Raw genomic sequence first — 15,627 nt, forward strand, 5'->3', positions numbered from 1 at the left:
CAACCGGTTGCTGTACCAACCATGATGGGCCACAGGCCCAGTCGCACTACCACCCCGCAGTAGTAGCCCACACAACCGCTAATAGGTGGCCATCTCTGATCGGGTAGGTGGCCAGGCGATCATGACCGACCACCCCACATACCAACCCCCCCCACTTCCGGGCTCGGCTCAGCCGAACCCTCATAACTCGTGGCGCTACTACTCTTAGTGAGGAACGGCCGCTTGAGTTTTCAATTAAGTGGGAAGGAGGGAGGTGGGTGTGGGAGGGAAAAAGGGGTAGGATATGGGCTTTACATGTAATCCCTTATGTCTCCAAGCATCTAGTCCCCTGGAACCACGCCGGCTGACGGACATCGCTTCGGGTTGTACATATATAGCTCCGCCGCTCTATGGTCTCTTTCTCCAGTCTGCCCCTAGCCGTGGACCCGGGATAGGAGTCTTACTCCCCTCTCCCCCTCGATAGAAGTAGGCAGGTTCAGATACAGAATTACCTTTCCCTGATCCGCCACTTCCGTACGTTCCGCAGGCAGTGCTTAGAACATGGAGAAACGAGACTTGGAGTGAGCTAAGCTTTGGGGACTGTACAGCGGACATCTCCGGACCCTTACGGGTACCGACGGACAGTGACTCACCCTCACATCTGCTACCGGAGTGTTGCATTAAACTTACCATAGCTCAGTTCCCAATCTTGGGAGATCATGTAAGTGTTTACGTTAATACGTAGCCTTCTGATCCGGCCAACCATATAGGGACGAGGTCCTCCTCTTCCCAAGTACCAAACATACACTGAACCCCAGGAAAGGGAGAGGGAGCAGGCAGTAATATCTAAAGATATTCTTTTATTTATTCAGTGAATGGAAATTGTTAGTGAGTAAGACTTGAACCATTATTTAGTTTAAGTTGCATGCCCTCGCCGGAGTTAGCTCCAGCCTTCCTTGAGGCTGATACTCATTAATAATTCAAATTACAGAAGGTACGCTGCCAGTTGACAGGGTGCTCCACCTCCCTCGGCGAGACCTACGGGCATGAGGTGTGCCGTTCTCATGCCAACTGCTCGGTGCCATTCGACAGAGAAGCGGGGCAAGCTCCTTACATGGTCTGGCACCCGGAGGCGTGCACCATCTGCTATGAGATGGTGTCTCTTCTCGTAAATGAGCGGGTAAGTATCTTTGCTACATTTTCATTATGAAAATTGTGATAAACCGTGTGAAAATTTTTTTACAAAATGGTATCCTATGTCTGGAAGGTTAATTTCATTTTCCTCTGACAGACTGACGAGGAAGTCTGCCATACTGCCAGGACGGATCTGAGGCGCTGGGTCTCCGGCTATGGGAGGAACGTGCCAGCAGGGCAACCCTACATCCTTAATGCTAACCTGGGCTCCCTTCTGTTTAAGGGATCACCATCGACTTCGGTTCCAGCTCAACTGGCTGCACCCATAATAGTAGAAGAGGTGGCAGCCATCAACATCCATACAGAGCCCATGGCCATTGGGGAGGAGGTAAGTGGGGAGGTAAGTGAGGCGAGTAGTCTTCTTAGTCCTACTCCTTCTTCTTCCTCTTCTTTCCGGGGCTTCTCTAAGCCCACCCCTACTTGGGATGTTTCACAGTCAGTCCGTCCCAAGGTTAAATCTGTAAGACCGAAATCCCTGCCAAAGGGATCAAAGCCAACTCCGTCAGCAGTGACTGAGTCATCTCCGGCCCCACGGCCGTCGACTTCTTTTGTTAAGTCGCCTGCTGCCAAGGATTCTCTCCCCCCCACCAAAGGGGTCGAGATCTAGTCCGCCAAATCCAAGGCGACGGAGTCGGGCATCGACCATGAGCTTCTCACTAACCTTCTATCGTCGAAGGTTAGGGAGGCGGTAGATGAAAGGTTTGAGTCGTTGCGACTCGCCTCCGGATCTGACGTCTCCGGCCAAGCAATATCAGACTTGGTGGCCGAGAGGATCAGACCGTTGGAGAACATGATGACCGGAATTCTCCACTCCGGATCCCCAGCGCTGGCTATGTTGGTGCCAGATGTGTCTAAGCTTCCGCCCTTCCACAAGAACAATCCATGGCAGTTTGCTATGCATGCCCCATATTCAGATGGGAAGCTAACAATTGAAGGGTGCGGGACCCGTCCGTTGGAGGACTTTGAGCTCTTCCCAAAGGGTCTCCAGTTTCCTTTCCCTGGATTTGTCAGACTAGCGGAGCACGCGCTAGTCAAAGTTGACAAGGTCCCAAAGGAGACAGTGATCTTCCCAAGGGACCAAGCCCAAGCTGTTTGGGCGCGCACCATCACCGACTGGGACTGCTTTAACACCAGGTTGATGCCTCACAAGGATACCTTTACCATGTTTGTGACCCCAGACCAGGTTTCGTCGCCTGCACTAATAAGGTAGCGGAACTAACTCTGCAAGCTATAGCAGAGGACAAACCCCGCCCGGCACTGAAAGAGGCAGAGGCTACCTCTCTTCTCTTTCCCGCAAGTAGGGAGTTCTAGAATGAAGCTCCGGCCACGTTTACAGCAGGTAAACTGGACCCAGACTGTGCCTCTACCTTGTTCTCCGAGAAGCTGCCTAAGATTTCGGAGAATTTGATTAAAGCGGAGTTCAAGGCAAGAACGAGACTAGCAAGGTCTATCAATTCCGTCACTACGGCGGAATTGCTAGCCACTACATACCGGGACGAACAGGTGTTCCAGGTCATTACGAAGTCTACTACAGACTTTCCAGTCAGACCTTTATGACTTTGGAATGGCAAGGCGAGCTTGCAGAAAGTACCTCCTGGCGGAGGCTTCCATAAGGCATGAGGCTAATAGATTAATAAAAGCATCAATCTGGGGAGAGAACTTGCTCCCTCAAGGAGAAGTGGACAATGTCTCTCGAGAAGCTTCCAGGGCCAACCAGAGCCTCCGGGTCCGGTGGGGACTTCCCTTTAAGCGGAAGTTTGAGGCCCCAGGACATCAAGCCAGAACTAAGAAGTGGCCAAGGAGATACAATCCGTACAAGGCCTCTCGTCCACAAACAATTGTCCAGGCGGTTCCAGTGTCACAGGTTGGTAAGCCCTCGACATCGAAGGCTCAGCCACAACAGCAGTTTGTTTTGCTACAAACTTCGCCGGCCCAGCAACCCTCAACCTCCACAGCCATCATAACCTCCCCAGCCTTTAACCCCGCCTATGAAGCTAGAGAATCATTTCGCAGCTACAACAGGCATGCGGGTAAAAGCAGGGCCAGAGGTGGCTCCCGACTATGAGGTGGCCCAAGGGGTAGAGGTTTCCGAGAAGGCAGAGGTTACAGACCTGCAACCAACCAGTGAGAGCCCACAGGTAGGAGGGAGATTGTGTCTCTTCCGGGACCATGGACCTTCAGTCCATGGGCCCACAGTATAGTCTCCAAAGGCCTGGGATGGAAGTGGAAGAAAGGACCCCCACCACCAATAAACTTCTTTCAGATCCCAACAGCGGACCTGGTAGAATATACCAAGGATCTCCTACAAAAGAAGGCCATAAAAAGAGTGAAGGGACTAAAATTTCAAGAACGTCTGTTCAGTGTCCCAAAGAAGGACTCAGACAAAAGAAGAGTGATTCTGGACTTGTCGCGGCTCAATTCATACATTCTTTGCGACAAGTTCCGCATGCTGACGGTCTCGCAGGTGCGGACCTTACTTCCCCGTGGGGCCGTCACCACCTCTATAGATCTTACAGACACTTACTATCATGTCCCGATAGCAAGGAACTTCTCTCCGTACCTAGGCTTCAGGCTAGGAAACAAGGCTTCAGGCTAGGAAACAAGGCTTACTCATTCAGAGTCATGCCATTCGGGCTCAACATTGTGCCCAGGATATTCACCAAACTAGGAGAGACGATAATCCAAGAACTAAGAACCCAAGGGATTATGTTAGTAGCCTACCTAGACGACTGGCTCATTTGGGCAGCCAGCATCGAAGAATGCCACAAATCGACAGCCAAAGTAATAGAATTCTTAGAGTTTCTGGGCTTCCAGATAAACAAGGAAAAATCTCGGTTGGATCCGGCTTCCCACTTTCAATGGTTGGGAATCCAACGGGCCCTAATAAAACACAAGCTATCTCTTCCACCAAGGAAGCCCAAGCAGATAGCAGCGGCTACCAAACAGTTCCTCAAGAACAAAAAGGCGTCTTGGCGTACCCAAGAGAGAATCCTCGGTTCGCTACAGTTCACATCAATAACAGATGTCCTATTAAAAGCCAGATTGAAGGACATCAATTGAGTCTGGAGGAAGAGAGCCAACATCAATCTCAGAGACAAAATTTCAGTAATTCCACCTATTCTAACAAAGAGGCTTCGCCCATGGACGAAGCACAGGAATCTGGCCAAGGCAGTACCACTGCAATTCCCTCCGCCATCTTTAACAATTCATACAGACGCGTCACTGAGTGGCTGGGGAGGATATTCACAATACAAGAAGGTTCAGGGGATATGGTTGGATACGTTCCGCCAGTTCCACATCAATGTTCTAGAAGCTACGGCAGTTTTCCTGATCTTAAAACGACTAACTCCGGCCAGGAACATTCATGTGAGAATAGTCTTGGACAGTCTAGTTGTGGTACATTGCATAAACAGAGGGGGCTCCAGGTCAAGCAAACTAAATCATGTGCTAATTGCAATTTTTGCATTAGCGGCGAAAAATCATTGGCACCTGTCAGCAACCCACCTGGCAGGTGTAAAGAATGTGATTGCGGACGCACTTTCCAGGACAACCCTGCTAGAGTCGGAGTGGTCTCTGGACAGGAAATCATTCCGATGGATTTGCAATCAAATCTCGGACCTTCAAGTAGACCTATTCGCCACAGAATCCAACCACAAACTACCATGTTATGTGGCACCCAACCTGGACCCTCTAGCTTATGCCACAGATGCGATGTCCATAGATTGGAACAACTGGCAGAAGATTTATCTATTCCCACCGGTGAATCTTCTGATGAAGGTCCTGCACAAGCTACGATCTTTCAGAGGATAGGTAGCATTAGTGGCACCCAACTGGCCGAAGAGCAAATGGTTCCCACTTCCTCTAGAATTGAAGCTCCGACCCAAACGGATCCCTCGCCCGGAACTGACACAGATAGTACAAACTCAAACTGTGTCAGCTTCCTCAAGAATTCTGAATGCCTTAACTTTATGCACTTCATGAAGTTTGCAGCCCAAAAGGACGCGAGTATTGATCCATTTAACCCTCTTATGCCAAAGCGGTAAAAAAAAAATTGTCTCCCGTGTGCCAGAGGTGTTTCACAGTGAGCGCGGAAGCGGAAAAAATATTTTTTTCAAAAAATCACAGCGCGCTTAGTTTTCAAGATTAAGAGTTCATTTTTGGCTCCTTTTTTTGTCATTGGCTGAAGTTTAGTATGCAACCATCAGAAATGAAAAAAATTATCATTATCATATATAAATAATGCGATATATGATAGCGCAAAAACGAAATTTCATATATAATTGTATTCAAATCGCGCTGTGCGCAAAGCGGTTAAAGGTAACAAGTTACTTTTTTTTCCGTTGTAATGTACACTAAATTGCGATCATTTTGGTATATAACACATTGTAAAACGATAAAAGCAACACAGAGAAAATATAATCACAAAATAATGCATGAATTCGTAACGCGCGGACGTAAACAAATATTTTTTTTTCAAAAATTCACCATAAATCTAAATATTGTCCTAGAGACTTCCAATTTCTTTCAAAATGAAGACAAATGATTGAATATTACTATACTGTAAGAGTATTAGCTTACAATTGCAGTTTTCGACCATATCTGACGAGTTAAAGTTGACCGAATGTCGAATTTTTATATATATACATATTTATATGCAATTATTTCGGAAATAAGAAAAGCTACAACCTTGAAATATTTTTCGTTTTATTCTACATGAAATTGCGCACATTTTCATATATAAAACTCTATGAAATGCCTAATATGAAACGGAGCAAATATTCCGAGAATGGTACGTACGCATTTCGGAGATTTGTGGCAGAGAATCCGCGCGCGGAGGGAAGGAAAGATTTTTTTTAAATTCACCATAAATCTAAATATTTTGCTAGAGACTTCGAATTTGTTTCAAGATGAAGATAAATGACTGAATATTACTAGACTGTAAGAGTTTGAGCTTACAATTGCGTTTTTCGACCATTTCGGTAGAGTCAAAGTTGACCGAACATGGTTTTTTTTCTATTTATCGTGATTTATATGCAAATATTTCAAAAATGAGAAAAGCTACAACCTTCAATTATTTTTAGTTGTATTCTACATAAAATTGCGCACATTTTCATATATAAAACTTTATGTAACGGCTAATTTAAAATGGTGCAAACATTACCACAATCGCACGTATGATTTTTTCGGAAGAGTTACCGCGCGGACGTAAAGAAAATGTTATTTTTTTCATAAATTCACCATAAATCGAAATATTGTGCTAGAGACTTCCAATTAGTTGCAAAATTAAGGTAAATGATTGAATATTACTAAAATATAAGAGTTTTAGCTTACAATTGCATTTTTCGACCATTTCGGTAGAGTCAAAGTTGACCGAAGGTTGAAATTTTGGCAATTATCGTTATTTATATGAAAATATCTCAAAACTGATAAAAGCTACAATAATGAGTAGTTTATTGTTGTATTCTACATAAAAATGCGTACATTTTCATATATAATACTTCATGTAATGGCTAATTTACAATGGTACAGAAATTATGTCAAAGTGACGAAATAATTTCTGAGATGTGTCACAGATACTTTTTAGTGCGGCAAGAAAGAAATTCGCGCTTGCGCGCCTGCGTAACGATTGTAAACAAAACAAAACTTTGATCCGTGAACTCCCAGCATCCCCCAAGGCGCGTGATTCAAAAGTTTTAGGCTGGTAGGCCTATAAGTATTTTTCCGCGAATTTTAAAAAAAACTTTTGTAAGTCGACGTAAAATACGTCCAGTCGGCACACGGAAGACAAAAAAGTTGACGTAAAATACGTCCAGTCGGCACACGGAAGACAAAAAATGTTGACGTAAAATACGTCCAGTCGGCGTAAGAGGGTTAACATTTTATTTATAGAATCAGATAAAAGAGAATCAATGCTCAGGCAATATGATTTGGCAGTCAAAAATTGGCCAAATTCCTAAAGGAATCAACTGCTCATAAAATGACCATGAACCTGGCAATTTCGTTCTTTAGAACTCTCTTCGAGAAAGGCCTAGCCGCTAGTACCATTACGACAATCAAGTCGGCCTTGAAGAAAATTTTTCAGGTTGGCTTTAGTATTAACTTGTCAGACGCACACTTCTCCTCCATTCCAAGAGCATGTGCCCGCCTGAGACCAACTGACCGCCCACATATGGTCACTTGGTTCTTAAATGACACACTCAAATTAGCCTCAGATACCAATAATGAGTCATGCTCGTATATAACCCTACTAAGAAAAACTTTATTCCTAATGGCTATGGCCTCAGGTGCCAGAATATCTGAACTCTCGGCTCTCTCAAGGAACCCAGACCATATAGAATTCCTCCCGTCAGGGGAAGTACTACTATCCCCAGACCAGAGGTTCTTGGCTAAGAATGAGGACCCACAAAATAGATGAGCTCCATGGAAGATCATCCCTCTGGCACAGGACACATCATTGTGCCCTGTCACTACCCTTAGATCCTTCTTAGCCAGAACTTCCGTAATATCTTCAGGTCCCCTTCGCATTAGAGAGAAAGGTGGTACGATTTCTCTTAAAAGGTATTAGACAACAAATACTCTACTTCATTGAACAGGCCAACCCGGATTCAGTCCCACATGTCCATGATATCCGAGCAGTGGCTACCTCTATTAATTACTTTCAAAATATGAATTTTGAAGACCTGAAGAAATATACGGGTTGGAAATCTCCAACAGTCTTTAAACGCCACTATTTAAAGAACTTAGAAGCCCTTAAATTCCCAGCAATTGCTGCAAGGAGCATAATCTCTCCTGAGTAATGAATCCTGTTAATCTTCTCCTTACCCTTACTTTCTTAATACTCTCTCCTTCCTGCCTGCCTCGCTCATATTCCCCACCAAACCTCTCTCCTCCAGGTCAGGAGGGGCTGGGCGTCATCCCGCCGCTGGAACATGTATATAAAATGTTTGGTCCATGATTGTCCTATGGACCGGCCTGTACATACCCCAAAAATGTGATATTGCCTTGGATACCCTATTCAATTGTAAGATATTGTCATGTTGTTACTAGTTCTAAGTCATAGTTTAAGTCCTAGTGTAAGTAGTAAGTAAATTTATTTTTACATGAACCTTAGGTTTCATTAACTCCTTCTTATAAACTACTTAGTATCTGGTAAGCTTGGATAGGAATTCCCTGATACCTTTTCACCGGCGAACACAGGTCAAACCCAGAAAAGGGAATTTGACGAAGGAAAAATCTATTTCTGGGGGAAGACCTGTGTCGCCCAGTGAACCCAGCCCTTCTAATTAACTTCCCCACCCTTATACCAATCCAAACCGGGGTGTCTAATCCAGGAATGCAGATGGTGCTCGGGTCGGGTAGTAGTAGCGGGAGCGAGGGGGAATGTGGCCTTTGCGACGGCTCTCTCCATGAGAGGGATTTTGGAAAGCAATCCTCTAACTGGCAGAAGACCCGTGAATAGTGGCTTCCACTCTCCCTGTACTTTATACCCGACACCCTTTGGGTGCTCGTGCAAGGGTATAAAGCTAGCATACCATGCTAGCTTTTTTCTCTGGTATATTTAGAAATCTATTTATACTTAGAAAAGTGAGCTACAGGAACTTTTCACAGGGCGACACAGGTCTTCCCCCAGAAATAGATTTTTACTTCGTCAAAATCCCTTTTTCATAGCTACAAACCTAAGGTCTTAACAATAGGATAATTTTCTAGCGCCTAGCTGGATCTGGTTAAATCGCAGATGAAAAGCAAGGAATCTTGTGAGATCCAGTAACACATGCATATTTCGAGTGAAAAGTAGTCAAGGACTATGCACCCACACTATAGCGTTCAGTCTTTCCCAACCCAGGATGTCTTTAGGAAGACAAAGCTGCAGCTAGAGGTTGGTAGTACAATGTTAAGACCTCAGGTTTGTAGTATGAAAAATACAGATTGTCTTAGAAATTTGTCATTTGTTCATATGTGAACAACCCTTCGGTCTTAACGATAGGATAGACTTTTACTTGGAGGGAGGTACAGACATCCCAAACTGGCCGGGGGCCTACTGACCAGTCTAGCTCCAGAAGAAATATCTACCGGAGAGGGACCGACTCAGTCACTGAGCGACATACAATGATATATGGGACGAATCATTGTATAGGGAACTAAAGAGAAACTTTTGACTGTCCAATAACAAACCAATGCACCAGGGTTCATTACCACTCCCTACTCTCCCTTGCCAAGGAGCGGAGTATATTCTACCGAATAGAGGGCTGTTTATTTGCATACTAAGTGACCAAACTATCAGTATGACTATCTTACTCACCTGTATCACAAGTCCAGTGAATGAAGTGTCTATTCCTCAACCTGCCCGAAGGAAGAAGGAAAGGTACAAGAAAAAGAAAGAGACCAGCCAACTCACTCATTTGCTTATTCATACAATTATCTTAGGTAAGATACAAATGTGCCCTGTTAAGAGCAATGATGAGTTACACAATCTGTTGGGCAGCCACCACAGGACCCAGGGAAAACATGTCCATGGGTCTGTGGGCAACATCCTTAAGATAGAAGGAAGTGAGCGTGGACTGGCATAACCAAATACCAGCGCTCAGCCCTCTAACGTCATGTGCTCTAGCCTACACAGACATGGTGGCGGAATCATCAAGAGTCAAGTGTGCCTGTCTGATGGCTTCCCATATCCAAAAAGAGATTGTATTCTTGGACACCTCTTTCTTTGTACCGAGCCCTGACAGGACATAACAAAAGCTCTTCAGAATCACCGCCAAAAAAGGCATTCAGTGATGTAATGAAAAAGGAGGTGAACCTATAATCGTGCACCGAGGGATTCTGGGTCTTAGCCATGAATTCTGGGACAAATTCAAAGGATACTGACCCCAACCCCTGGTGTGCTTTACAGCACAGCTCAGACTGTGCAGCTCCCCTACTCTCTTCGAAGATGCCAAGGCCAGGAGGAAAACCGTTTTGAGTGTCAAGTCCCTTTCTGACGAGAGATGCAAAGGCTCATTGGGAGCGTTAGTGAAACTTCTCGGGACTTAGGAAACATCCCACGTCAAGGGCTTGACAGTAAATCGCCCATTTGCCTTTGTAAACAGCAGAGGTCGACCTTCTGAGACAGCTGGACATATGCCCGGCTGTCCTCTGAAAAAAGCCTCTCGCTTGGAGGAGGTACTTGATAGCCTTCAACTGTGAAGAGACAGGGATTCTACTGACTGGTGGAACCTTTCTACATGTGGCTGACACAGGAGATGCCGCCAAGGGGGAATTTCTCTCGGTACCTCCGACAACAACGACAGCAGATCTGGAAACCATTCCGCCTGAGGCCGCAGAGGGGCTACCAAAGTCATCCTGAGACCCTGCAAACTCATCAGCCTGTTCAGAAATTGACGGATCAAACAAAACAGAGGGAAGGCATACACCTCCAGGTTGTTACAGGGATGTGGGAACGCGTCCTCCGCTAACGCTAACGGATCTGGAACCACTGAACAGAATATCTCCTATTTCCTGTTGTACCGAGTCGCAAAAAGGTCAGGCATGGGTCTCTCCCAAACCTGGAAGAGCCTGTCTGCTACTACTTGATGAAGGGACCACTCTACTCTGTCCCTAGGATCCGATCCCGACAACTGAGTTTGTCTGTGACCACATTCAGTTTGCCTGGGATATACCTGGCTGAGAGCTCTACCGAATTGCTGACCGCCCACTGGTGAACCTCAACAGTCAAGGCATGAAGTTGACATGAAACCAGGCCTCCCTGCTTGTTCACATAGGCGACCACCATGGTGTTGTTCGACATGAGAACAACAGAATGACCCTCTACCTCCTCCCGAAACTCTTTCAGACCCAGGAAGGCTGCCTTCAACTCCAAGACATTGATATATTGCTGTTTGTCCTCCAAACTCCAAATGCCTGAGGCAATGAGGCTGCCTAAATGAGCCCCCCCAAGGAAGTCCAGTGGGAGAGAACGCAGAGGGACACCCTTCAAAAGATTTTGGTCGTCCAACCACCAACGAAGGTCTTCTCTCACTTTCAAAGACAGAGGAACCTTTAACAGGGGTGAGTCCCCCACCAGAGACCAGAATTCCCCCAGTCTCCATTGTAGAGACCAAAGATGAAGACGCCCATGAGGGACCAGCTTCTCCAGGGAAGACAAAACTCCCAGAAGAACCTGCCACTGATGAGCTGACTGATGTGGTTCCGACAGGAAGTCGCGCCACCACTCGCAACTTCTCCAACCTCTGATCTGACGGGAAAACTTAAGCAACAGCCGTATCGATGACCATGCCCAGGTAGAGAATCCTCTGACTGGGTACGAGGTTTGGCTTTTCCTGGTTGACCACAATACCCAGTTCCAGACAGAACCGAAGCAAACGATCTCTGTCCTGCAGCAGCTTTTCCCTGGAACCTGCCAAGACCAACCAATCATCGAGGTACCTCAGCAAACAGATCCCCTGAGCATGGGCCCAACTTGATACAAGAGAGAAGACCCTTGTGAACACTTGAGGGGCTGTGGTCAGCCCGAAGCACAGGACTTTGAACTCAAAGACCTTGTCTCCGAGAGAGAAGCGAAGGAACTTCCTGGACATCGGATGAATAGGGATCTGGAAGTATGCGTCTCTCAAGTCTATCAACAGCATGAAGTTGCTTTCCCTCACAGCTGCCAACACTGAACACGGGGTCTCCATCTTGAACCGTGTTTTCCTGATGAAATGATTCAAGGTGGATAAGTCGATCACAGGTTTCCAACCTCCCGAGGTCTTGGGCAAGAAGATGACACTGTAAAACCCCAGAGACGGACGCACCACTTTCTCTATCACATCCTTGTCCAGCATTTTCTGCACTTCCTCCCAATGAGCCAAGAACTTCAGAGAATCTGGAGGATACGCCCTCCTGAGCTGCGGCTTGTCTGAGAGAGGAGGAGAGAAGTCGAATGGCAGTAGGTACCCCACCTGAAGGACATCTACCACCCACTTCTAGGCCCCATAACTTTGAAAATTGGCCCAATGGCCCGCTAGGCACCCGCCAACCTGTGGCACAGGAGAGGAAGAGGCGCCTAACCTACCAATGGCCCCCTTTACCTCTCCCCCTGGGGCCCCTTCTCAGCTTAAAGGAACAAGAGCGAAAGGGACGTTGGTCCTCTGACCTGGGCTGGGACGAATGGGGAGACCCTGCCGAAACCGAACTCCTCGATGGCCTACCAGGCGATGATCTTCGTGACTGCTACTGGGCAAGGGGAGGAGGAGCTGGACGTCTCCGAGGACGAGACTCAAACTTAGACACGGCCTGGCACACTAATCTGTCCTTGGTGTCAGCCCAGCACTGGTCTGTCGCATCCTCCAGCTCATTTCAAGGGAACAGAAATTGAAACTCCAACAAATCCCCATTCCTAAATGCCAGCAAGGACTCAGGGTCAACTGATCTTTCCATCCTGGATAAAGCAGCGTCTCTTCTAATCAGGAGAAGGTTAGCTCATAAATTAACACTGAGGTGAGCCACATATGAAAACGCCTTGCCTCGGGACTGCAACAAACTGGCAAGAGAGGAAGCACTCACCAACCCTTCTGGGGACCTGTCAGAAGCTATCTTGGCAATGACCATAGACCAGAAGTCCAGCCAAGAAACCGTTTGCAACATGGAGGCTGCCATAGATCCCAATGCTGAGGCATCCTGTGGAGACAAGGATGGAGCCACCGACCTCACCTGCTCCAAAGTCAATCCCGGCTTGAGACGAATGACGTCCGGGTTAAGATGAGGTAACATAAAAAAGACAGAGTTTGTAGCATAGTACTTCCTATGCCTCGTGAGAGGCGGGGGTAGCAGCTTGGCAGAGCCCCTAGAGTGAAGCGAACCGTCCTGATCTGAAACAAAGGCGTTAACCTTATGCCCCAACAAGGGAAGTTGAAACGATGACTTGGGATCCTGCATAGCTCCCAGCAAGGCTTCCAAGCAGGCAGGAGTGTAAGACGACCGAGCCTGAGTCCTACTCTCCAAATTGTTGAATCCACAAATGAGATCGACAACTGAAAAGGAAAACAAAAACTCTTGTGTGTCTCCCTCCTCCTGCTCTGGCAACAGAGACCGACAACAAGAAGGGTGTGCAAGCTCATCTAAAGCACCTTCCTTGTTTAAATTAGTGGAAGAACCAGCAGCCAAACAGCCCGAAACACCAACTAACCTGTCTGGGCTGGATCCAACCACCGACTCCCGCGATGAATCAATTACAACACCACCAGGGACATCACTATGCACTCTCCCAACAGATGACTTTTTAACATGGCCGCGAATGGGCACGGGCATGGCAGACATACAAACGTGAGCTGGAGAGGAATCCCGAACACTCAAGATTGAATGAGAATCCCTCGGGAGTCAAACTCCTGAAAGTACCAGGGAAAGGGGTAGGCAAACACTCCTGCCACGCCAACTCCGAGCTCACAACCTTTGACCTCTTGACAGGCACCTTGAGATCCTTACGGCGACAAGTAGGCCCTGGAGAAGGAGAAGTGGGAGCGCCTGCAACATGTGCACAAATGTGGGAGGTTGCAACACACTTGCGACTCGATGCAGAGGACGAAGGAGCCACTGCAGATCACACGGTAAGATACAGTAACACTCTCCAAAATACCAAGACTCAGGAACACAGGTGTGTTGCTCCTCACTCGCAGGCAAAGAAAGGGCAAAGTCCTTATCCTTCCAACGCTTGATATAACGACGCAGCGGAGATGGGGGAGAAGGAGAGGAAGACAGCACTGGCTCCTTACGCAATCTCTTCCCAGGAGGCGGGGGCGATGCAACATGCTTGCTTCCAGCCCTCCCAGCTGACATGGCAGCCAACTTCACTTCTAAAACAGAGTCCAATCTCTTAAGAACCGCCTGGCATACAGCCTCAGACGCACCAGCAGGAGAAGGCTCCAACAACATGAAAGGGAGATGCAGCAAACTGGATGGCAGCGATGACGTCCCGGCAGTAAACGATGATGACACAGACGAGCGAGGCAGCGCAATGGCGACGACTGGAGTGACGTCATCGATGGAAGTGACATTATAAGCGGCGATGACGTCACGGCTTCCCTTCGATCTGAACGGGAAGTAGACGTCACTGGCAGAGAGATACAAAATGACTGACCCCGTGACGTCACTAGTGGGGCTGTTGCCATTGTTTCCCTCTGACTTGAAGAAGCGGCAACTGTCACTGGCGGAGCAATACAAAATGGCTGACCTCAGCTAACCATGAAGAGGCCAGGAGGGGGGGGGGGGGGGGGAGGGGGGGGGGGGGGGGGGCTGGACTAGCAATAGGAGGGGAGGGCCTGGACAGAATGAGAAGGGGGGGTAGTGAACATCCATGACATGTGTCAGCAACCCCTCCAAGGACGGAGAACCCCTTAGCCCAAGCATTTTGGATGCCTCCGACTGCAAAATAAAGGACAATGATGAAAAAACCTCCACCTCTCAGGAATCAAATTAAGTGCCGAAGGAGAAGGGGCGACATTACAAAAATCAGCCTGAGGGCCTCCCAATACTTCCAATGACGAATCGATGGAGGAAAAGGAAGGGGACAAAGGTACACTACTACTATGGGGTGTGATCGCAGCAGGAAATGATGCATCGGGAAGAGGAGAAGAAAAACCCTCCCAAGAAGGAAGAGTAGAAACCCTACGATCCTCCCTCTTCTTATAAAATAACTTTCACTACTCTTTAGGCCACTCACAGCATTCTGTGCAAGGATTTGTTATGTACAAACATTAGAGCGACACCTACAACAAGTGATGTGGGGGTCGGTCACAGCTGAAGCCAAAAAACAAGAACACGGAAAACCTGGAGTTCCAGGGCACACACATTGACGAGGCCAAGACGGAGCAGAAGAAGCCATAATAACAGCACACACACTAAAGCACAATTGAAACGGGCAATGAACCGGGTAAAGGCCGAGAGAGGTCAACCACAACTCTCATCCAGGATGTTACCAAAAGATTGACACGGTGGCCTAGATGCGTGGTCCTTGACCACCCTTCACCCGATATAGGCACGCGTTGCCAGATCTCACAAGATTCCTTGCTTTCATCTGCAATGTAACCAGATCCAGCTAGGCACTAGAAATTATCCTATTGTTAAGACCGGTTTGTTCGTGTATGAACAATGGCTTGTTAATGGCTCAATAATGGTTGTAGAATAAAACCCTACAGTGAGAAGAGCTTATTCCTGCTAACCTCCTCAGCCATTTAGGAGCTAGGACAGCATTGTGTCCCCAGCACTGATATCAGTTTGTGAAGTTGTTCAGATTTCGAACTGAGCAGGCTGATAAATTCTGTACTACGTATTACCAATGTGGTAGTATATACATATACATAATTAATACTTTTAGCCATAGCATATGACTAGCTAAGGGCAAAGGTTTAAAAAAACCTGGTTTTTGTAATGGTAGTTTTAACATATATAAAAAATAAGGACTGTCTGTTGAATACAAATGTT

The 15,627-nt window shown here is 47.0% G+C and overlaps 1 protein-coding gene across 5 annotated transcripts in view; it reads right to left on the minus strand.

Moving 5' to 3' along the window:
• LOC135221732 (tRNA (32-2'-O)-methyltransferase regulator THADA-like) overlaps positions 1–15,627 on the minus strand; it is a 219,250-nt gene that overhangs the window by 10,990 nt on the left and 192,633 nt on the right. The window lies entirely within an intron of this gene.

The sequence above is a fragment of the Macrobrachium nipponense genome, chromosome 3 (genome assembly GCF_015104395.2).
Source record: "Macrobrachium nipponense isolate FS-2020 chromosome 3, ASM1510439v2, whole genome shotgun sequence".
Taxonomy (NCBI): domain Eukaryota; kingdom Metazoa; phylum Arthropoda; class Malacostraca; order Decapoda; family Palaemonidae; genus Macrobrachium; species Macrobrachium nipponense.